Source organism: Schistocerca gregaria, chromosome 3 (assembly GCF_023897955.1).
Source record: "Schistocerca gregaria isolate iqSchGreg1 chromosome 3, iqSchGreg1.2, whole genome shotgun sequence".
NCBI classification, from domain to species: Eukaryota; Metazoa; Arthropoda; class Insecta; order Orthoptera; family Acrididae; genus Schistocerca; species Schistocerca gregaria.
Window position 1 is genome coordinate 786,242,153 of NC_064922.1, and position 19,489 is coordinate 786,261,641.

A 19,489-nucleotide genomic window follows, 5' to 3' on the forward strand; every position below is an offset into this window, starting at 1 on the left:
GTAGCAGACTATCGAAGAATGCTGACACACGATGCAAAAACAAACTGCAGCAGTCGTTAGGTCTCATACGTTGGAGTAGAGGATTTACGTGTTTTGTCGACACTCACTGAGTAATTGGAAATTTCACAAGCACTTCGAATGCAATGCTTCCCACGTTTTCGCTCATTTCACGGTTCCGTTGGAGACGTTCTTCACCTCCTGACACAAAAAAGGAACGCAGTTGGTAGGACTTTTCGTATTTTCTTACTTCTCAGGGAGTTGCCTACTGTGTTCCTCTTACGGCAAGCACTAGACAACCTGAACAGTTACAGGATAGAGTCATTTTTGTTCTCGGCTGTACTTACATCATCACAGACTCGGAGCAATTCCATTGGCATCAGCTTCAAAACATACGCTTGCCGAAACCCGGGATCAAACCAGGGACCTTTAGATCTTCAGTGTAACGCTCTCCCAACTGAGCCATTTCGGCTCACACGTAAGTCCGCAGATTTGCGCGTCTTCGTTAACCTCTGAATCGCCGCCAATTTCAGTCATCTTCGTCTGATAAGACATAGGGACGCTGAAAGGCGAGCAGCAGATGCAGTGAAGTACCACACACATTTCTTCTGATTCCATCATCGTAAGAAGCAAACATGTCGACTCGATTCATGTAATATTGACTTCGCTGGCTCTAGAAAACCTTTGCTATATCGATGCCACGTGCAACTCGTGTGCAGAGAACGAGACACAAGAAGGAGTGAGCCTCTCTACCATGTGAGAGGCAGTATCTAACAGATACACACGCTAAAACATTTGACTTGCGTTAGCTCATAAATTGCTACACGTAATTGTCTGCAAGCTAAAATGGACACATCTGCACTGCCCAGAGAGGCGACACTTGCACTGACACCTGGTGGACGGCAGTGTGACGTGGCGATGAGCTGTGGCTTCTGGGTGCGACTGTAGCGCTGCAGCCAATAACACTGCACATTGCCGGCGACCCACGTGTTTAGTAGTGACGCAACTGCTAGGATGCAGCTGAACGTCCATCTTTTGAGAGCTAGAAAATTTCCGCAGTCGGCAGGACTCGAACCTACGCTCCCAGAGGGAATCTGATTTCAAGTCAGACGCCTTAACCACTCGGCCACGACTGTCGGTAGCAGTAGCGTCTTCCGACAAGTGAAAGTGCACCTTTAGAAGCAATCCAATGGCAGAAAGCGGCGTGGCCTCACTCTTTTCTGTAGTGTTTCCATTGCCAGCACATTAGCCGTTACGAAAGTGTATTAATTTTCGCCTAGACATTGCCTTGATCCCAACACCCTTTGGTTGAAAATCAAACGCTCTACCGACTGAGCTATCGTACAGCTGCGTGGCGTGCGAGTCATTCGTATGACGTAATTACTGGCTTGTGGCTCCAATGGCGACTTCACCGACTTACCGCTGACGCTAGTTTTCTGTCGTCTTAAGTGGTCGACATACTTGCAAGTAGCTGCGAGATCTTAAGAAAAGAAACGCTGCACCATTGCTTTTGCCGCACTCGAATGACTGAATTGCGATTCTTGAAAAAGAGAGAAATGAATGTTGGCTCTGTCCAACGCTTCCAAGCACGTCTGTGTACTCACGAACTCGGCGTCGACGCGAGAAAATGACAGGAGCGCACTCGTGGGCCTGCGACGGCTTTCTGCAGTCCCAGCGTCAGTGAGAGGAGAACCGGTAGCCACAGAAAGCAGCGGCCGTCGCGACACTCAGTATTGTTAAACGGAAATTTTCGTCTTGTTGAAGATGGCGCCATCGGTTTGCAACCGCGTTCACGTGTGTGAAAATATTTGCTCCTCTTTACGCAAAATCGCACGCAGCCGGTAGGATTCGAACCTACGCTCCAAGAGGGAATCTGATTTCGAGTCAGACGCCTTAACCACTCGGCCACGACTGCCCGTAGGTCGAGGTTCTCCGACACATGCAACTTCTACGGTTTAAAGCTCTGTGGCATCAGAAAACGGCGTAGCTGCATTCTTTTCCGTAGTGTTTCCACCGCTACCAGAGGAATCGCTACCAAAGTATTAAAATTTCCGCCCGAACAGGGACTTGAACCCTGGACCCTTAGGTTAAAAGCCTAATGCTCTACCGACTGAGCTATCCGGGCTCACACGACAGTAGAGAACATCCCACGATGCACAGCTGTACATTGACTCATGTCCTTCACAGCTGTGCTATCGCTGCATGGAGCTGTTACTAATTAAACGTCGCCTGAATGCTGTCTACAAACGTGTCGCGCTAAGCTCGTAGCAGACTATCGAAGAATGCTGACACACGATGCAAAAACAAACTGCAGCAGTCGTTAGGTCTCATACGTTGGAGTAGAGGATTTACGTGTTTTGTCGACACTCACTGAGTAATTGGAAATTTCACAAGCACTTCGAATGCAATGCTTCCCACGTTTTCGCTCATTTCACGGTTCCGTTGGAGACGTTCTTCACCTCCTGACACAAAAAAGGAACGCAGTTGGTAGGACTTTTCGTATTTTCTTACTTCTCAGGGAGTTGCCTACTGTGTTCCTCTTACGGCAAGCACTAGACAACCTGAACAGTTACAGGATAGAGTCATTTTTGTTCTCGGCTGTACTTACATCATCACAGACTCGGAGCAATTCCATTGGCATCAGCTTCAAAACATACGCTTGCCGAAACCCGGGATCAAACCAGGGACCTTTAGATCTTCAGTGTAACGCTCTCCCAACTGAGCCATTTCGGCTCACACGTAAGTCCGCAGATTTGCGCGTCTTCGTTAACCTCTGAATCGCCGCCAATTTCAGTCATCTTCGTCTGATAAGACATAGGGACGCTGAAAGGCGAGCAGCAGATGCAGTGAAGTACCACACACATTTCTTCTGATTCCATCATCGTAAGAAGCAAACATGTCGACTCGATTCATGTAATATTGACTTCGCTGGCTCTAGAAAACCTTTGCTATATCGATGCCACGTGCAACTCGTGTGCAGAGAACGAGACACAAGAAGGAGTGAGCCTCTCTACCATGTGAGAGGCAGTATCTAACAGATACACACGCTAAAACATTTGACTTGCGTTAGCTCATAAATTGCTACACGTAATTGTCTGCAAGCTAAAATGGACACATCTGCACTGCCCAGAGAGGCGACACTTGCACTGACACCTGGTGGACGGCAGTGTGACGTGGCGATGAGCTGTGGCTTCTGGGTGCGACTGTAGCGCTGCAGCCAATAACACTGCACATTGCCGGCGACCCACGTGTTTAGTAGTGACGCAACTGCTAGGATGCAGCTGAACGTCCATCTCTTGAGAGCTAGAAAATTTCCGCAGTCGGCAGGACTCGAACCTACGCTCCCAGAGGGAATCTGATTTCAAGTCAGACGCCTTAACCACTCGGCCACGACTGTCGGTAGCAGTAGCGTCTTCCGACAAGTGAAAGTGCACCTTTAGAAGCAATCCAATGGCAGAAAGCGGCGTGGCCTCACTCTTTTCTGTAGTGTTTCCATTGCCAGCACATTAGCCGTTACGAAAGTGTATTAATTTTCGCCTAGACATTGCCTTGATCCCAACACCCTTTGGTTGAAAATCAAACGCTCTACCGACTGAGCTATCGTACAGCTGCGTGGCGTGCGAGTCATTCGTATGACGTAATTACTGGCTTGTGGCTCCAATGGCGACTTCACCGACTTCCCACTGACGCACCGCTGACGCTAGTTTTCTGTCGTCTTAAGTGGTCGACATACTTGCAAGTAGCTGCGAGATCTTAAGAAAAGAAACGCTGCACCATTGCTTTTGCCGCACTCGAATGACTGAATTGCGATTCTTGAAAAAGAGAGAAATGAATGTTGGCTCTGTCCAACGCTTCCAAGCACGTCTGTGTACTCACGAACTCGGCGTCGACGCGAGAAAATGACAGGAGCGCACTCGTGGGCCTGCGACGGCTTTCTGCAGTCCCAGCGTCAGTGAGAGGAGAACCGGTAGCCACAGAAAGCAGCGGCCGTCGCGACACTCAGTATTGTTAAACGGAAATTTTCGTCTTGTTGAAGATGGCGCCATCGGTTTGCAACCGCGTTCACGTGTGTGAAAATATTTGCTCCTCTTTACGCAAAATCGCACGCAGCCGGTAGGATTCGAACCTACGCTCCAAGAGGGAATCTGATTTCGAGTCAGACGCCTTAACCACTCGGCCACGACTGCCCGTAGGTCGAGGTTCTCCGACACATGCAACTTCTACGGTTTAAAGCTCTGTGGCATCAGAAAACGGCGTAGCTGCATTCTTTTCCGTAGTGTTTCCACCGCTACCAGAGGAATCGCTACCAAAGTATTAAAATTTCCGCCCGAACAGGGACTTGAACCCTGGACCCTTAGGTTAAAAGCCTAATGCTCTACCGACTGAGCTATCCGGGCTCACACGACAGTAGAGAACATCCCACGATGCACAGCTGTACATTGACTCATGTCCTTCACAGCTGTGCTATCGCTGCATGGAGCTGTTACTAATTAAACGTCGCCTGAATGCTGTCTACAAACGTGTCGCGCTAAGCTCGTAGCAGACTATCGAAGAATGCTGACACACGATGCAAAAACAAACTGCAGCAGTCGTTAGGTCTCATACGTTGGAGTAGAGGATTTACGTGTTTTGTCGACACTCACTGAGTAATTGGAAATTTCACAAGCACTTCGAATGCAATGCTTCCCACGTTTTCGCTCATTTCACGGTTCCGTTGGAGACGTTCTTCACCTCCTGACACAAAAAAGGAACGCAGTTGGTAGGACTTTTCGTATTTTCTTACTTCTCAGGGAGTTGCCTACTGTGTTCCTCTTACGGCAAGCACTAGACAACCTGAACAGTTACAGGATAGAGTCATTTTTGTTCTCGGCTGTACTTACATCATCACAGACTCGGAGCAATTCCATTGGCATCAGCTTCAAAACATACGCTTGCCGAAACCCGGGATCAAACCAGGGACCTTTAGATCTTCAGTGTAACGCTCTCCCAACTGAGCCATTTCGGCTCACACGTAAGTCCGCAGATTTGCGCGTCTTCGTTAACCTCTGAATCGCCGCCAATTTCAGTCATCTTCGTCTGATAAGACATAGGGACGCTGAAAGGCGAGCAGCAGATGCAGTGAAGTACCACACACATTTCTTCTGATTCCATCATCGTAAGAAGCAAACATGTCGACTCGATTCATGTAATATTGACTTCGCTGGCTCTAGAAAACCTTTGCTATATCGATGCCACGTGCAACTCGTGTGCAGAGAACGAGACACAAGAAGGAGTGAGCCTCTCTACCATGTGAGAGGCAGTATCTAACAGATACACACGCTAAAACATTTGACTTGCGTTAGCTCATAAATTGCTACACGTAATTGTCTGCAAGCTAAAATGGACACATCTGCACTGCCCAGAGAGGCGACACTTGCACTGACACCTGGTGGACGGCAGTGTGACGTGGCGATGAGCTGTGGCTTCTGGGTGCGACTGTAGCGCTGCAGCCAATAACACTGCACATTGCCGGCGACCCACGTGTTTAGTAGTGACGCAACTGCTAGGATGCAGCTGAACGTCCATCTTTTGAGAGCTAGAAAATTTCCGCAGTCGGCAGGACTCGAACCTACGCTCCCAGAGGGAATCTGATTTCAAGTCAGACGCCTTAACCACTCGGCCACGACTGTCGGTAGCAGTAGCGTCTTCCGACAAGTGAAAGTGCACCTTTAGAAGCAATCCAATGGCAGAAAGCGGCGTGGCCTCACTCTTTTCTGTAGTGTTTCCATTGCCAGCACATTAGCCGTTACGAAAGTGTATTAATTTTCGCCTAGACATTGCCTTGATCCCAACACCCTTTGGTTGAAAATCAAACGCTCTACCGACTGAGCTATCGTACAGCTGCGTGGCGTGCGAGTCATTCGTATGACGTAATTACTGGCTTGTGGCTCCAATGGCGACTTCACCGACTTACCGCTGACGCTAGTTTTCTGTCGTCTTAAGTGGTCGACATACTTGCAAGTAGCTGCGAGATCTTAAGAAAAGAAACGCTGCACCATTGCTTTTGCCGCACTCGAATGACTGAATTGCGATTCTTGAAAAAGAGAGAAATGAATGTTGGCTCTGTCCAACGCTTCCAAGCACGTCTGTGTACTCACGAACTCGGCGTCGACGCGAGAAAATGACAGGAGCGCACTCGTGGGCCTGCGACGGCTTTCTGCAGTCCCAGCGTCAGTGAGAGGAGAACCGGTAGCCACAGAAAGCAGCGGCCGTCGCGACACTCAGTATTGTTAAACGGAAATTTTCGTCTTGTTGAAGATGGCGCCATCGGTTTGCAACCGCGTTCACGTGTGTGAAAATATTTGCTCCTCTTTACGCAAAATCGCACGCAGCCGGTAGGATTCGAACCTACGCTCCAAGAGGGAATCTGATTTCGAGTCAGACGCCTTAACCACTCGGCCACGACTGCCCGTAGGTCGAGGTTCTCCGACACATGCAACTTCTACGGTTTAAAGCTCTGTGGCATCAGAAAACGGCGTAGCTGCATTCTTTTCCGTAGTGTTTCCACCGCTACCAGAGGAATCGCTACCAAAGTATTAAAATTTCCGCCCGAACAGGGACTTGAACCCTGGACCCTTAGGTTAAAAGCCTAATGCTCTACCGACTGAGCTATCCGGGCTCACACGACAGTAGAGAACATCCCACGATGCACAGCTGTACATTGACTCATGTCCTTCACAGCTGTGCTATCGCTGCATGGAGCTGTTACTAATTAAACGTCGCCTGAATGCTGTCTACAAACGTGTCGCGCTAAGCTCGTAGCAGACTATCGAAGAATGCTGACACACGATGCAAAAACAAACTGCAGCAGTCGTTAGGTCTCATACGTTGGAGTAGAGGATTTACGTGTTTTGTCGACACTCACTGAGTAATTGGAAATTTCACAAGCACTTCGAATGCAATGCTTCCCACGTTTTCGCTCATTTCACGGTTCCGTTGGAGACGTTCTTCACCTCCTGACACAAAAAAGGAACGCAGTTGGTAGGACTTTTCGTATTTTCTTACTTCTCAGGGAGTTGCCTACTGTGTTCCTCTTACGGCAAGCACTAGACAACCTGAACAGTTACAGGATAGAGTCATTTTTGTTCTCGGCTGTACTTACATCATCACAGACTCGGAGCAATTCCATTGGCATCAGCTTCAAAACATACGCTTGCCGAAACCCGGGATCAAACCAGGGACCTTTAGATCTTCAGTGTAACGCTCTCCCAACTGAGCCATTTCGGCTCACACGTAAGTCCGCAGATTTGCGCGTCTTCGTTAACCTCTGAATCGCCGCCAATTTCAGTCATCTTCGTCTGATAAGACATAGGGACGCTGAAAGGCGAGCAGCAGATGCAGTGAAGTACCACACACATTTCTTCTGATTCCATCATCGTAAGAAGCAAACATGTCGACTCGATTCATGTAATATTGACTTCGCTGGCTCTAGAAAACCTTTGCTATATCGATGCCACGTGCAACTCGTGTGCAGAGAACGAGACACAAGAAGGAGTGAGCCTCTCTACCATGTGAGAGGCAGTATCTAACAGATACACACGCTAAAACATTTGACTTGCGTTAGCTCATAAATTGCTACACGTAATTGTCTGCAAGCTAAAATGGACACATCTGCACTGCCCAGAGAGGCGACACTTGCACTGACACCTGGTGGACGGCAGTGTGACGTGGCGATGAGCTGTGGCTTCTGGGTGCGACTGTAGCGCTGCAGCCAATAACACTGCACATTGCCGGCGACCCACGTGTTTAGTAGTGACGCAACTGCTAGGATGCAGCTGAACGTCCATCTTTTGAGAGCTAGAAAATTTCCGCAGTCGGCAGGACTCGAACCTACGCTCCCAGAGGGAATCTGATTTCAAGTCAGACGCCTTAACCACTCGGCCACGACTGTCGGTAGCAGTAGCGTCTTCCGACAAGTGAAAGTGCACCTTTAGAAGCAATCCAATGGCAGAAAGCGGCGTGGCCTCACTCTTTTCTGTAGTGTTTCCATTGCCAGCACATTAGCCGTTACGAAAGTGTATTAATTTTCGCCTAGACATTGCCTTGATCCCAACACCCTTTGGTTGAAAATCAAACGCTCTACCGACTGAGCTATCGTACAGCTGCGTGGCGTGCGAGTCATTCGTATGACGTAATTACTGGCTTGTGGCTCCAATGGCGACTTCACCGACTTACCGCTGACGCTAGTTTTCTGTCGTCTTAAGTGGTCGACATACTTGCAAGTAGCTGCGAGATCTTAAGAAAAGAAACGCTGCACCATTGCTTTTGCCGCACTCGAATGACTGAATTGCGATTCTTGAAAAAGAGAGAAATGAATGTTGGCTCTGTCCAACGCTTCCAAGCACGTCTGTGTACTCACGAACTCGGCGTCGACGCGAGAAAATGACAGGAGCGCACTCGTGGGCCTGCGACGGCTTTCTGCAGTCCCAGCGTCAGTGAGAGGAGAACCGGTAGCCACAGAAAGCAGCGGCCGTCGCGACACTCAGTATTGTTAAACGGAAATTTTCGTCTTGTTGAAGATGGCGCCATCGGTTTGCAACCGCGTTCACGTGTGTGAAAATATTTGCTCCTCTTTACGCAAAATCGCACGCAGCCGGTAGGATTCGAACCTACGCTCCAAGAGGGAATCTGATTTCGAGTCAGACGCCTTAACCACTCGGCCACGACTGCCCGTAGGTCGAGGTTCTCCGACACATGCAACTTCTACGGTTTAAAGCTCTGTGGCATCAGAAAACGGCGTAGCTGCATTCTTTTCCGTAGTGTTTCCACCGCTACCAGAGGAATCGCTACCAAAGTATTAAAATTTCCGCCCGAACAGGGACTTGAACCCTGGACCCTTAGGTTAAAAGCCTAATGCTCTACCGACTGAGCTATCCGGGCTCACACGACAGTAGAGAACATCCCACGATGCACAGCTGTACATTGACTCATGTCCTTCACAGCTGTGCTATCGCTGCATGGAGCTGTTACTAATTAAACGTCGCCTGAATGCTGTCTACAAACGTGTCGCGCTAAGCTCGTAGCAGACTATCGAAGAATGCTGACACACGATGCAAAAACAAACTGCAGCAGTCGTTAGGTCTCATACGTTGGAGTAGAGGATTTACGTGTTTTGTCGACACTCACTGAGTAATTGGAAATTTCACAAGCACTTCGAATGCAATGCTTCCCACGTTTTCGCTCATTTCACGGTTCCGTTGGAGACGTTCTTCACCTCCTGACACAAAAAAGGAACGCAGTTGGTAGGACTTTTCGTATTTTCTTACTTCTCAGGGAGTTGCCTACTGTGTTCCTCTTACGGCAAGCACTAGACAACCTGAACAGTTACAGGATAGAGTCATTTTTGTTCTCGGCTGTACTTACATCATCACAGACTCGGAGCAATTCCATTGGCATCAGCTTCAAAACATACGCTTGCCGAAACCCGGGATCAAACCAGGGACCTTTAGATCTTCAGTGTAACGCTCTCCCAACTGAGCCATTTCGGCTCACACGTAAGTCCGCAGATTTGCGCGTCTTCGTTAACCTCTGAATCGCCGCCAATTTCAGTCATCTTCGTCTGATAAGACATAGGGACGCTGAAAGGCGAGCAGCAGATGCAGTGAAGTACCACACACATTTCTTCTGATTCCATCATCGTAAGAAGCAAACATGTCGACTCGATTCATGTAATATTGACTTCGCTGGCTCTAGAAAACCTTTGCTATATCGATGCCACGTGCAACTCGTGTGCAGAGAACGAGACACAAGAAGGAGTGAGCCTCTCTACCATGTGAGAGGCAGTATCTAACAGATACACACGCTAAAACATTTGACTTGCGTTAGCTCATAAATTGCTACACGTAATTGTCTGCAAGCTAAAATGGACACATCTGCACTGCCCAGAGAGGCGACACTTGCACTGACACCTGGTGGACGGCAGTGTGACGTGGCGATGAGCTGTGGCTTCTGGGTGCGACTGTAGCGCTGCAGCCAATAACACTGCACATTGCCGGCGACCCACGTGTTTAGTAGTGACGCAACTGCTAGGATGCAGCTGAACGTCCATCTTTTGAGAGCTAGAAAATTTCCGCAGTCGGCAGGACTCGAACCTACGCTCCCAGAGGGAATCTGATTTCAAGTCAGACGCCTTAACCACTCGGCCACGACTGTCGGTAGCAGTAGCGTCTTCCGACAAGTGAAAGTGCACCTTTAGAAGCAATCCAATGGCAGAAAGCGGCGTGGCCTCACTCTTTTCTGTAGTGTTTCCATTGCCAGCACATTAGCCGTTACGAAAGTGTATTAATTTTCGCCTAGACATTGCCTTGATCCCAACACCCTTTGGTTGAAAATCAAACGCTCTACCGACTGAGCTATCGTACAGCTGCGTGGCGTGCGAGTCATTCGTATGACGTAATTACTGGCTTGTGGCTCCAATGGCGACTTCACCGACTTACCGCTGACGCTAGTTTTCTGTCGTCTTAAGTGGTCGACATACTTGCAAGTAGCTGCGAGATCTTAAGAAAAGAAACGCTGCACCATTGCTTTTGCCGCACTCGAATGACTGAATTGCGATTCTTGAAAAAGAGAGAAATGAATGTTGGCTCTGTCCAACGCTTCCAAGCACGTCTGTGTACTCACGAACTCGGCGTCGACGCGAGAAAATGACAGGAGCGCACTCGTGGGCCTGCGACGGCTTTCTGCAGTCCCAGCGTCAGTGAGAGGAGAACCGGTAGCCACAGAAAGCAGCGGCCGTCGCGACACTCAGTATTGTTAAACGGAAATTTTCGTCTTGTTGAAGATGGCGCCATCGGTTTGCAACCGCGTTCACGTGTGTGAAAATATTTGCTCCTCTTTACGCAAAATCGCACGCAGCCGGTAGGATTCGAACCTACGCTCCAAGAGGGAATCTGATTTCGAGTCAGACGCCTTAACCACTCGGCCACGACTGCCCGTAGGTCGAGGTTCTCCGACACATGCAACTTCTACGGTTTAAAGCTCTGTGGCATCAGAAAACGGCGTAGCTGCATTCTTTTCCGTAGTGTTTCCACCGCTACCAGAGGAATCGCTACCAAAGTATTAAAATTTCCGCCCGAACAGGGACTTGAACCCTGGACCCTTAGGTTAAAAGCCTAATGCTCTACCGACTGAGCTATCCGGGCTCACACGACAGTAGAGAACATCCCACGATGCACAGCTGTACATTGACTCATGTCCTTCACAGCTGTGCTATCGCTGCATGGAGCTGTTACTAATTAAACGTCGCCTGAATGCTGTCTACAAACGTGTCGCGCTAAGCTCGTAGCAGACTATCGAAGAATGCTGACACACGATGCAAAAACAAACTGCAGCAGTCGTTAGGTCTCATACGTTGGAGTAGAGGATTTACGTGTTTTGTCGACACTCACTGAGTAATTGGAAATTTCACAAGCACTTCGAATGCAATGCTTCCCACGTTTTCGCTCATTTCACGGTTCCGTTGGAGACGTTCTTCACCTCCTGACACAAAAAAGGAACGCAGTTGGTAGGACTTTTCGTATTTTCTTACTTCTCAGGGAGTTGCCTACTGTGTTCCTCTTACGGCAAGCACTAGACAACCTGAACAGTTACAGGATAGAGTCATTTTTGTTCTCGGCTGTACTTACATCATCACAGACTCGGAGCAATTCCATTGGCATCAGCTTCAAAACATACGCTTGCCGAAACCCGGGATCAAACCAGGGACCTTTAGATCTTCAGTGTAACGCTCTCCCAACTGAGCCATTTCGGCTCACACGTAAGTCCGCAGATTTGCGCGTCTTCGTTAACCTCTGAATCGCCGCCAATTTCAGTCATCTTCGTCTGATAAGACATAGGGACGCTGAAAGGCGAGCAGCAGATGCAGTGAAGTACCACACACATTTCTTCTGATTCCATCATCGTAAGAAGCAAACATGTCGACTCGATTCATGTAATATTGACTTCGCTGGCTCTAGAAAACCTTTGCTATATCGATGCCACGTGCAACTCGTGTGCAGAGAACGAGACACAAGAAGGAGTGAGCCTCTCTACCATGTGAGAGGCAGTATCTAACAGATACACACGCTAAAACATTTGACTTGCGTTAGCTCATAAATTGCTACACGTAATTGTCTGCAAGCTAAAATGGACACATCTGCACTGCCCAGAGAGGCGACACTTGCACTGACACCTGGTGGACGGCAGTGTGACGTGGCGATGAGCTGTGGCTTCTGGGTGCGACTGTAGCGCTGCAGCCAATAACACTGCACATTGCCGGCGACCCACGTGTTTAGTAGTGACGCAACTGCTAGGATGCAGCTGAACGTCCATCTTTTGAGAGCTAGAAAATTTCCGCAGTCGGCAGGACTCGAACCTACGCTCCCAGAGGGAATCTGATTTCAAGTCAGACGCCTTAACCACTCGGCCACGACTGTCGGTAGCAGTAGCGTCTTCCGACAAGTGAAAGTGCACCTTTAGAAGCAATCCAATGGCAGAAAGCGGCGTGGCCTCACTCTTTTCTGTAGTGTTTCCATTGCCAGCACATTAGCCGTTACGAAAGTGTATTAATTTTCGCCTAGACATTGCCTTGATCCCAACACCCTTTGGTTGAAAATCAAACGCTCTACCGACTGAGCTATCGTACAGCTGCGTGGCGTGCGAGTCATTCGTATGACGTAATTACTGGCTTGTGGCTCCAATGGCGACTTCACCGACTTACCGCTGACGCTAGTTTTCTGTCGTCTTAAGTGGTCGACATACTTGCAAGTAGCTGCGAGATCTTAAGAAAAGAAACGCTGCACCATTGCTTTTGCCGCACTCGAATGACTGAATTGCGATTCTTGAAAAAGAGAGAAATGAATGTTGGCTCTGTCCAACGCTTCCAAGCACGTCTGTGTACTCACGAACTCGGCGTCGACGCGAGAAAATGACAGGAGCGCACTCGTGGGCCTGCGACGGCTTTCTGCAGTCCCAGCGTCAGTGAGAGGAGAACCGGTAGCCACAGAAAGCAGCGGCCGTCGCGACACTCAGTATTGTTAAACGGAAATTTTCGTCTTGTTGAAGATGGCGCCATCGGTTTGCAACCGCGTTCACGTGTGTGAAAATATTTGCTCCTCTTTACGCAAAATCGCACGCAGCCGGTAGGATTCGAACCTACGCTCCAAGAGGGAATCTGATTTCGAGTCAGACGCCTTAACCACTCGGCCACGACTGCCCGTAGGTCGAGGTTCTCCGACACATGCAACTTCTACGGTTTAAAGCTCTGTGGCATCAGAAAACGGCGTAGCTGCATTCTTTTCCGTAGTGTTTCCACCGCTACCAGAGGAATCGCTACCAAAGTATTAAAATTTCCGCCCGAACAGGGACTTGAACCCTGGACCCTTAGGTTAAAAGCCTAATGCTCTACCGACTGAGCTATCCGGGCTCACACGACAGTAGAGAACATCCCACGATGCACAGCTGTACATTGACTCATGTCCTTCACAGCTGTGCTATCGCTGCATGGAGCTGTTACTAATTAAACGTCGCCTGAATGCTGTCTACAAACGTGTCGCGCTAAGCTCGTAGCAGACTATCGAAGAATGCTGACACACGATGCAAAAACAAACTGCAGCAGTCGTTAGGTCTCATACGTTGGAGTAGAGGATTTACGTGTTTTGTCGACACTCACTGAGTAATTGGAAATTTCACAAGCACTTCGAATGCAATGCTTCCCACGTTTTCGCTCATTTCACGGTTCCGTTGGAGACGTTCTTCACCTCCTGACACAAAAAAGGAACGCAGTTGGTAGGACTTTTCGTATTTTCTTACTTCTCAGGGAGTTGCCTACTGTGTTCCTCTTACGGCAAGCACTAGACAACCTGAACAGTTACAGGATAGAGTCATTTTTGTTCTCGGCTGTACTTACATCATCACAGACTCGGAGCAATTCCATTGGCATCAGCTTCAAAACATACGCTTGCCGAAACCCGGGATCAAACCAGGGACCTTTAGATCTTCAGTGTAACGCTCTCCCAACTGAGCCATTTCGGCTCACACGTAAGTCCGCAGATTTGCGCGTCTTCGTTAACCTCTGAATCGCCGCCAATTTCAGTCATCTTCGTCTGATAAGACATAGGGACGCTGAAAGGCGAGCAGCAGATGCAGTGAAGTACCACACACATTTCTTCTGATTCCATCATCGTAAGAAGCAAACATGTCGACTCGATTCATGTAATATTGACTTCGCTGGCTCTAGAAAACCTTTGCTATATCGATGCCACGTGCAACTCGTGTGCAGAGAACGAGACACAAGAAGGAGTGAGCCTCTCTACCATGTGAGAGGCAGTATCTAACAGATACACACGCTAAAACATTTGACTTGCGTTAGCTCATAAATTGCTACACGTAATTGTCTGCAAGCTAAAATGGACACATCTGCACTGCCCAGAGAGGCGACACTTGCACTGACACCTGGTGGACGGCAGTGTGACGTGGCGATGAGCTGTGGCTTCTGGGTGCGACTGTAGCGCTGCAGCCAATAACACTGCACATTGCCGGCGACCCACGTGTTTAGTAGTGACGCAACTGCTAGGATGCAGCTGAACGTCCATCTCTTGAGAGCTAGAAAATTTCCGCAGTCGGCAGGACTCGAACCTACGCTCCCAGAGGGAATCTGATTTCAAGTCAGACGCCTTAACCACTCGGCCACGACTGTCGGTAGCAGTAGCGTCTTCCGACAAGTGAAAGTGCACCTTTAGAAGCAATCCAATGGCAGAAAGCGGCGTGGCCTCACTCTTTTCTGTAGTGTTTCCATTGCCAGCACATTAGCCGTTACGAAAGTGTATTAATTTTCGCCTAGACATTGCCTTGATCCCAACACCCTTTGGTTGAAAATCAAACGCTCTACCGACTGAGCTATCGTACAGCTGCGTGGCGTGCGAGTCATTCGTATGACGTAATTACTGGCTTGTGGCTCCAATGGCGACTTCACCGACTTCCCACTGACGCACCGCTGACGCTAGTTTTCTGTCGTCTTAAGTGGTCGACATACTTGCAAGTAGCTGCGAGATCTTAAGAAAAGAAACGCTGCACCATTGCTTTTGCCGCACTCGAATGACTGAATTGCGATTCTTGAAAAAGAGAGAAATGAATGTTGGCTCTGTCCAACGCTTCCAAGCACGTCTGTGTACTCACGAACTCGGCGTCGACGCGAGAAAATGACAGGAGCGCACTCGTGGGCCTGCGACGGCTTTCTGCAGTCCCAGCGTCAGTGAGAGGAGAACCGGTAGCCACAGAAAGCAGCGGCCGTCGCGACACTCAGTATTGTTAAACGGAAATTTTCGTCTTGTTGAAGATGGCGCCATCGGTTTGCAACCGCGTTCACGTGTGTGAAAATATTTGCTCCTCTTTACGCAAAATCGCACGCAGCCGGTAGGATTCGAACCTACGCTCCAAGAGGGAATCTGATTTCGAGTCAGACGCCTTAACCACTCGGCCACGACTGCCCGTAGGTCGAGGTTCTCCGACACATGCAACTTCTACGGTTTAAAGCTCTGTGGCATCAGAAAACGGCGTAGCTGCATTCTTTTCCGTAGTGTTTCCACCGCTACCAGAGGAATCGCTACCAAAGTATTAAAATTTCCGCCCGAACAGGGACTTGAACCCTGGACCCTTAGGTTAAAAGCCTAATGCTCTACCGACTGAGCTATCCGGGCTCACACGACAGTAGAGAACATCCCACGATGCACAGCTGTACATTGACTCATGTCCTTCACAGCTGTGCTATCGCTGCATGGAGCTGTTACTAATTAAACGTCGCCTGAATGCTGTCTACAAACGTGTCGCGCTAAGCTCGTAGCAGACTATCGAAGAATGCTGACACACGATGCAAAAACAAACTGCAGCAGTCGTTAGGTCTCATACGTTGGAGTAGAGGATTTACGTGTTTTGTCGACACTCACTGAGTAATTGGAAATTTCACAAGCACTTCGAATGCAATGCTTCCCACGTTTTCGCTCATTTCACGGTTCCGTTGGAGACGTTCTTCACCTCCTGACACAAAAAAGGAACGCAGTTGGTAGGACTTTTCGTATTTTCTTACTTCTCAGGGAGTTGCCTACTGTGTTCCTCTTACGGCAAGCACTAGACAACCTGAACAGTTACAGGATAGAGTCATTTTTGTTCTCGGCTGTACTTACATCATCACAGACTCGGAGCAATTCCATTGGCATCAGCTTCAAAACATACGCTTGCCGAAACCCGGGATCAAACCAGGGACCTTTAGATCTTCAGTGTAACGCTCTCCCAACTGAGCCATTTCGGCTCACACGTAAGTCCGCAGATTTGCGCGTCTTCGTTAACCTCTGAATCGCCGCCAATTTCAGTCATCTTCGTCTGATAAGACATAGGGACGCTGAAAGGCGAGCAGCAGATGCAGTGAAGTACCACACACATTTCTTCTGATTCCATCATCGTAAGAAGCAAACATGTCGACTCGATTCATGTAATATTGACTTCGCTGGCTCTAGAAAACCTTTGCTATATCGATGCCACGTGCAACTCGTGTGCAGAGAACGAGACACAAGAAGGAGTGAGCCTCTCTACCATGTGAGAGGCAGTATCTAACAGATACACACGCTAAAACATTTGACTTGCGTTAGCTCATAAATTGCTACACGTAATTGTCTGCAAGCTAAAATGGACACATCTGCACTGCCCAGAGAGGCGACACTTGCACTGACACCTGGTGGACGGCAGTGTGACGTGGCGATGAGCTGTGGCTTCTGGGTGCGACTGTAGCGCTGCAGCCAATAACACTGCACATTGCCGGCGACCCACGTGTTTAGTAGTGACGCAACTGCTAGGATGCAGCTGAACGTCCATCTTTTGAGAGCTAGAAAATTTCCGCAGTCGGCAGGACTCGAACCTACGCTCCCAGAGGGAATCTGATTTCAAGTCAGACGCCTTAACCACTCGGCCACGACTGTCGGTAGCAGTAGCGTCTTCCGACAAGTGAAAGTGCACCTTTAGAAGCAATCCAATGGCAGAAAGCGGCGTGGCCTCACTCTTTTCTGTAGTGTTTCCATTGCCAGCACATTAGCCGTTACGAAAGTGTATTAATTTTCGCCTAGACATTGCCTTGATCCCAACACCCTTTGGTTGAAAATCAAACGCTCTACCGACTGAGCTATCGTACAGCTGCGTGGCGTGCGAGTCATTCGTATGACGTAATTACTGGCTTGTGGCTCCAATGGCGACTTCACCGACTTACCGCTGACGCTAGTTTTCTGTCGTCTTAAGTGGTCGACATACTTGCAAGTAGCTGCGAGATCTTAAGAAAAGAAACGCTGCACCATTGCTTTTGCCGCACTCGAATGACTGAATTGCGATTCTTGAAAAAGAGAGAAATGAATGTTGGCTCTGTCCAACGCTTCCAAGCACGTCTGTGTACTCACGAACTCGGCGTCGACGCGAGAAAATGACAGGAGCGCACTCGTGGGCCTGCGACGGCTTTCTGCAGTCCCAGCGTCAGTGAGAGGAGAACCGGTAGCCACAGAAAGCAGCGGCCGTCGCGACACTCAGTATTGTTAAACGGAAATTTTCGTCTTGTTGAAGATGGCGCCATCGGTTTGCAACCGCGTTCACGTGTGTGAAAATATTTGCTCCTCTTTACGCAAAATCGCACGCAGCCGGTAGGATTCGAACCTACGCTCCAAGAGGGAATCTGATTTCGAGTCAGACGCCTTAACCACTCGGCCACGACTGCCCGTAGGTCGAGGTTCTCCGACACATGCAACTTCTACGGTTTAAAGCTCTGTGGCATCAGAAAACGGCGTAGCTGCATTCTTTTCCGTAGTGTTTCCACCGCTACCAGAGGAATCGCTACCAAAGTATTAAAATTTCCGCCCGAACAGGGACTTGAACCCTGGACCCTTAGGTTAAAAGCCTAATGCTCTACCGACTGAGCTATCCGGGCTCACACGACAGTAGAGAACATCCCACGATGCACAGCTGTACATTGACTCATGTCCTTCACAGCTGTGCTATCGCTGCATGGAGCTGTTACTAATTAAACGTCGCCTGAATGCTGTCTACAAACGTGTCGCGCTAAGCTCGTAGCAGACTATCGAAGAATGCTGACACACGATGCAAAAACAAACTGCAGCAGTCGTTAGGTCTCATACGTTGGAGTAGAGGATTTACGTGTTTTGTCGACACTCACTGAGTAATTGGAAATTTCACAAGCACTTCGAATGCAATGCTTCCCACGTTTTCGCTCATTTCACGGTTCCGTTGGAGACGTTCTTCACCTCCTGACACAAAAAAGGAACGCAGTTGGTAGGACTTTTCGTATTTTCTTACTTCTCAGGGAGTTGCCTACTGTGTTCCTCTTACGGCAAGCACTAGACAACCTGAACAGTTACAGGATAGAGTCATTTTTGTTCTCGGCTGTACTTACATCATCACAGACTCGGAGCAATTCCATTGGCATCAGCTTCAAAACATACGCTTGCCGAAACCCGGGATCAAACCAGGGACCTTTAGATCTTCAGTGTAACGCTCTCCCAACTGAGCCATTTCGGCTCACACGTAAGTCCGCAGATTTGCGCGTCTTCGTTAACCTCTGAATCGCCGCCAATTTCAGTCATCTTCGTCTGATAAGACATAGGGACGCTGAAAGGCGAGCAGCAGATGCAGTGAAGTACCACACACATTTCTTCTGATTCCATCATCGTAAGAAGCAAACATGTCGACTCGATTCATGTAATATTGACTTCGCTGGCTCTAGAAAACCTTTGCTATATCGATGCCACGTGCAACTCGTGTGCAGAGAACGAGACACAAGAAGGAGTGAGCCTCTCTACCATGTGAGAGGCAGTATCTAACAGATACACACGCTAAAACATTTGACTTGCGTTAGCTCATAAATTGCTACACGTAATTGTCTGCAAGCTAAAATGGACACATCTGCACTGCCCAGAGAGGCGACACTTGCACTGACACCTGGTGGACGGCAGTGTGACGTGGCGATGAGCTGTGGCTTCTGGGTGCGACTGTAGCGCTGCAGCCAATAACACTGCACATTGCCGGCGACCCACGTGTTTAGTAGTGACGCAACTGCTAGGATGCAGCTGAACGTCCATCTTTTGAGAGCTAGAAAATTTCCGCAGTCGGCAGGACTCGAACCTACGCTCCCAGAGGGAATCTGATTTCAAGTCAGACGCCTTAACCACTCGGCCACGACTGTCGGTAGCAGTAGCGTCTTCCGACAAGTGAAAGTGCACCTTTAGAAGCAATCCAATGGCAGAAAGCGGCGTGGCCTCACTCTTTTCTGTAGTGTTTCCATTGCCAGCACATTAGCCGTTACGAAAGTGTATTAATTTTCGCCTAGACATTGCCTTGATCCCAACACCCTTTGGTTGAAAATCAAACGCTCTACCGACTGAGCTATCGTACAGCTGCGTGGCGTGCGAGTCATTCGTATGACGTAATT

General features: G+C 49.0%; 34 non-coding genes across 34 annotated transcripts; all 34 read right to left on the reverse strand.

Moving 5' to 3' along the window:
* Positions 1–396: 396 nt before the first annotated feature.
* Positions 397–469, reverse strand: Trnaf-gaa (transfer RNA phenylalanine (anticodon GAA)). Its single transcript has one exon. It is a non-coding gene; the product is annotated as a tRNA-Phe (tRNA).
* A 582-nt stretch (positions 470–1,051) lies between these two features.
* On the reverse strand, positions 1,052–1,133 carry Trnas-uga (transfer RNA serine (anticodon UGA)). The gene has a single exon. It is a non-coding gene; the product is annotated as a tRNA-Ser (tRNA).
* A 697-nt stretch (positions 1,134–1,830) lies between these two features.
* Trnas-cga (transfer RNA serine (anticodon CGA)) lies at positions 1,831–1,912 on the reverse strand. The gene has a single exon. It is a non-coding gene; the product is annotated as a tRNA-Ser (tRNA).
* Positions 1,913–2,049: 137 nt separating this feature from the next.
* Positions 2,050–2,122, reverse strand: Trnak-uuu (transfer RNA lysine (anticodon UUU)). Its single transcript has one exon. It is a non-coding gene; the product is annotated as a tRNA-Lys (tRNA).
* Positions 2,123–2,657: 535 nt separating this feature from the next.
* Trnaf-gaa (transfer RNA phenylalanine (anticodon GAA)) lies at positions 2,658–2,730 on the reverse strand. Its single transcript has one exon. It is a non-coding gene; the product is annotated as a tRNA-Phe (tRNA).
* A 582-nt stretch (positions 2,731–3,312) lies between these two features.
* On the reverse strand, positions 3,313–3,394 carry Trnas-uga (transfer RNA serine (anticodon UGA)). The gene has a single exon. It is a non-coding gene; the product is annotated as a tRNA-Ser (tRNA).
* Positions 3,395–4,102: 708 nt separating this feature from the next.
* Trnas-cga (transfer RNA serine (anticodon CGA)) lies at positions 4,103–4,184 on the reverse strand. The gene has a single exon. It is a non-coding gene; the product is annotated as a tRNA-Ser (tRNA).
* Positions 4,185–4,321: 137 nt separating this feature from the next.
* Positions 4,322–4,394, reverse strand: Trnak-uuu (transfer RNA lysine (anticodon UUU)). Its single transcript has one exon. It is a non-coding gene; the product is annotated as a tRNA-Lys (tRNA).
* A 535-nt stretch (positions 4,395–4,929) lies between these two features.
* On the reverse strand, positions 4,930–5,002 carry Trnaf-gaa (transfer RNA phenylalanine (anticodon GAA)). Its single transcript has one exon. It is a non-coding gene; the product is annotated as a tRNA-Phe (tRNA).
* Positions 5,003–5,584: 582 nt separating this feature from the next.
* On the reverse strand, positions 5,585–5,666 carry Trnas-uga (transfer RNA serine (anticodon UGA)). The gene has a single exon. It is a non-coding gene; the product is annotated as a tRNA-Ser (tRNA).
* Positions 5,667–6,363: 697 nt separating this feature from the next.
* Trnas-cga (transfer RNA serine (anticodon CGA)) lies at positions 6,364–6,445 on the reverse strand. The gene has a single exon. It is a non-coding gene; the product is annotated as a tRNA-Ser (tRNA).
* Positions 6,446–6,582: 137 nt separating this feature from the next.
* Positions 6,583–6,655, reverse strand: Trnak-uuu (transfer RNA lysine (anticodon UUU)). The gene has a single exon. It is a non-coding gene; the product is annotated as a tRNA-Lys (tRNA).
* A 535-nt stretch (positions 6,656–7,190) lies between these two features.
* Trnaf-gaa (transfer RNA phenylalanine (anticodon GAA)) lies at positions 7,191–7,263 on the reverse strand. Its single transcript has one exon. It is a non-coding gene; the product is annotated as a tRNA-Phe (tRNA).
* Positions 7,264–7,845: 582 nt separating this feature from the next.
* On the reverse strand, positions 7,846–7,927 carry Trnas-uga (transfer RNA serine (anticodon UGA)). The gene has a single exon. It is a non-coding gene; the product is annotated as a tRNA-Ser (tRNA).
* A 697-nt stretch (positions 7,928–8,624) lies between these two features.
* Positions 8,625–8,706, reverse strand: Trnas-cga (transfer RNA serine (anticodon CGA)). The gene has a single exon. It is a non-coding gene; the product is annotated as a tRNA-Ser (tRNA).
* A 137-nt stretch (positions 8,707–8,843) lies between these two features.
* On the reverse strand, positions 8,844–8,916 carry Trnak-uuu (transfer RNA lysine (anticodon UUU)). Its single transcript has one exon. It is a non-coding gene; the product is annotated as a tRNA-Lys (tRNA).
* Positions 8,917–9,451: 535 nt separating this feature from the next.
* Positions 9,452–9,524, reverse strand: Trnaf-gaa (transfer RNA phenylalanine (anticodon GAA)). Its single transcript has one exon. It is a non-coding gene; the product is annotated as a tRNA-Phe (tRNA).
* Positions 9,525–10,106: 582 nt separating this feature from the next.
* Trnas-uga (transfer RNA serine (anticodon UGA)) lies at positions 10,107–10,188 on the reverse strand. The gene has a single exon. It is a non-coding gene; the product is annotated as a tRNA-Ser (tRNA).
* A 697-nt stretch (positions 10,189–10,885) lies between these two features.
* Positions 10,886–10,967, reverse strand: Trnas-cga (transfer RNA serine (anticodon CGA)). The gene has a single exon. It is a non-coding gene; the product is annotated as a tRNA-Ser (tRNA).
* Positions 10,968–11,104: 137 nt separating this feature from the next.
* On the reverse strand, positions 11,105–11,177 carry Trnak-uuu (transfer RNA lysine (anticodon UUU)). Its single transcript has one exon. It is a non-coding gene; the product is annotated as a tRNA-Lys (tRNA).
* Positions 11,178–11,712: 535 nt separating this feature from the next.
* Trnaf-gaa (transfer RNA phenylalanine (anticodon GAA)) lies at positions 11,713–11,785 on the reverse strand. Its single transcript has one exon. It is a non-coding gene; the product is annotated as a tRNA-Phe (tRNA).
* Positions 11,786–12,367: 582 nt separating this feature from the next.
* On the reverse strand, positions 12,368–12,449 carry Trnas-uga (transfer RNA serine (anticodon UGA)). The gene has a single exon. It is a non-coding gene; the product is annotated as a tRNA-Ser (tRNA).
* Positions 12,450–13,146: 697 nt separating this feature from the next.
* Trnas-cga (transfer RNA serine (anticodon CGA)) lies at positions 13,147–13,228 on the reverse strand. Its single transcript has one exon. It is a non-coding gene; the product is annotated as a tRNA-Ser (tRNA).
* Positions 13,229–13,365: 137 nt separating this feature from the next.
* On the reverse strand, positions 13,366–13,438 carry Trnak-uuu (transfer RNA lysine (anticodon UUU)). Its single transcript has one exon. It is a non-coding gene; the product is annotated as a tRNA-Lys (tRNA).
* Positions 13,439–13,973: 535 nt separating this feature from the next.
* Positions 13,974–14,046, reverse strand: Trnaf-gaa (transfer RNA phenylalanine (anticodon GAA)). Its single transcript has one exon. It is a non-coding gene; the product is annotated as a tRNA-Phe (tRNA).
* Positions 14,047–14,628: 582 nt separating this feature from the next.
* Trnas-uga (transfer RNA serine (anticodon UGA)) lies at positions 14,629–14,710 on the reverse strand. Its single transcript has one exon. It is a non-coding gene; the product is annotated as a tRNA-Ser (tRNA).
* Positions 14,711–15,418: 708 nt separating this feature from the next.
* On the reverse strand, positions 15,419–15,500 carry Trnas-cga (transfer RNA serine (anticodon CGA)). Its single transcript has one exon. It is a non-coding gene; the product is annotated as a tRNA-Ser (tRNA).
* A 137-nt stretch (positions 15,501–15,637) lies between these two features.
* Trnak-uuu (transfer RNA lysine (anticodon UUU)) lies at positions 15,638–15,710 on the reverse strand. Its single transcript has one exon. It is a non-coding gene; the product is annotated as a tRNA-Lys (tRNA).
* A 535-nt stretch (positions 15,711–16,245) lies between these two features.
* Positions 16,246–16,318, reverse strand: Trnaf-gaa (transfer RNA phenylalanine (anticodon GAA)). The gene has a single exon. It is a non-coding gene; the product is annotated as a tRNA-Phe (tRNA).
* Positions 16,319–16,900: 582 nt separating this feature from the next.
* On the reverse strand, positions 16,901–16,982 carry Trnas-uga (transfer RNA serine (anticodon UGA)). The gene has a single exon. It is a non-coding gene; the product is annotated as a tRNA-Ser (tRNA).
* A 697-nt stretch (positions 16,983–17,679) lies between these two features.
* Trnas-cga (transfer RNA serine (anticodon CGA)) lies at positions 17,680–17,761 on the reverse strand. Its single transcript has one exon. It is a non-coding gene; the product is annotated as a tRNA-Ser (tRNA).
* Positions 17,762–17,898: 137 nt separating this feature from the next.
* Trnak-uuu (transfer RNA lysine (anticodon UUU)) lies at positions 17,899–17,971 on the reverse strand. The gene has a single exon. It is a non-coding gene; the product is annotated as a tRNA-Lys (tRNA).
* A 535-nt stretch (positions 17,972–18,506) lies between these two features.
* Positions 18,507–18,579, reverse strand: Trnaf-gaa (transfer RNA phenylalanine (anticodon GAA)). Its single transcript has one exon. It is a non-coding gene; the product is annotated as a tRNA-Phe (tRNA).
* Positions 18,580–19,161: 582 nt separating this feature from the next.
* On the reverse strand, positions 19,162–19,243 carry Trnas-uga (transfer RNA serine (anticodon UGA)). The gene has a single exon. It is a non-coding gene; the product is annotated as a tRNA-Ser (tRNA).
* Between the last annotated feature and the right edge of the window lie 246 nt (positions 19,244–19,489).